General features: G+C 42.3%; 1 protein-coding gene across 6 annotated transcripts in view; it reads left to right on the forward strand.

Moving 5' to 3' along the window:
• tbc1d5 (TBC1 domain family, member 5) overlaps positions 1-333 on the forward strand; it is a 24,839-nt gene that overhangs the window by 15,295 nt on the left and 9,211 nt on the right. The gene's annotated exons all lie outside the window — the stretch shown is intronic.

The following is a 333-nucleotide window of genomic DNA, read 5'->3' on the forward strand; positions in this document are numbered from 1 at the left end:
TGGAAAGCTGAGACCTGACAGCATCATGGATTGTTCCCAATCCTCGTCTGGAAAGACCAGAGGATGTCAATCTTAAGGTTTTAAATGCCCAGGCTCATCTGACCTTGCCCCAACAATCAGCACCATGGGTTCTTCTAAGCAGTATCTAGAAAGCTGAAACAGAAAATAGTTGACGCTCACAAAGCTGGAGAGGGCTATAAGAAGATAGCAAAGGGTTTTCAGATACCAATATACTCTGTTCGGAATGTAATTAAGAAAGGGCTGTCATCAGAAACTGTGGAAGTTAAAGCAAGATCTGGAAGATCAAGAAAAATATCAGACAGAATAGCTCGC

The sequence above is a fragment of the Etheostoma spectabile genome, chromosome 14 (assembly GCF_008692095.1).
Source record: "Etheostoma spectabile isolate EspeVRDwgs_2016 chromosome 14, UIUC_Espe_1.0, whole genome shotgun sequence".
In the NCBI taxonomy this organism is placed as follows: domain Eukaryota; kingdom Metazoa; phylum Chordata; class Actinopteri; order Perciformes; family Percidae; genus Etheostoma; species Etheostoma spectabile.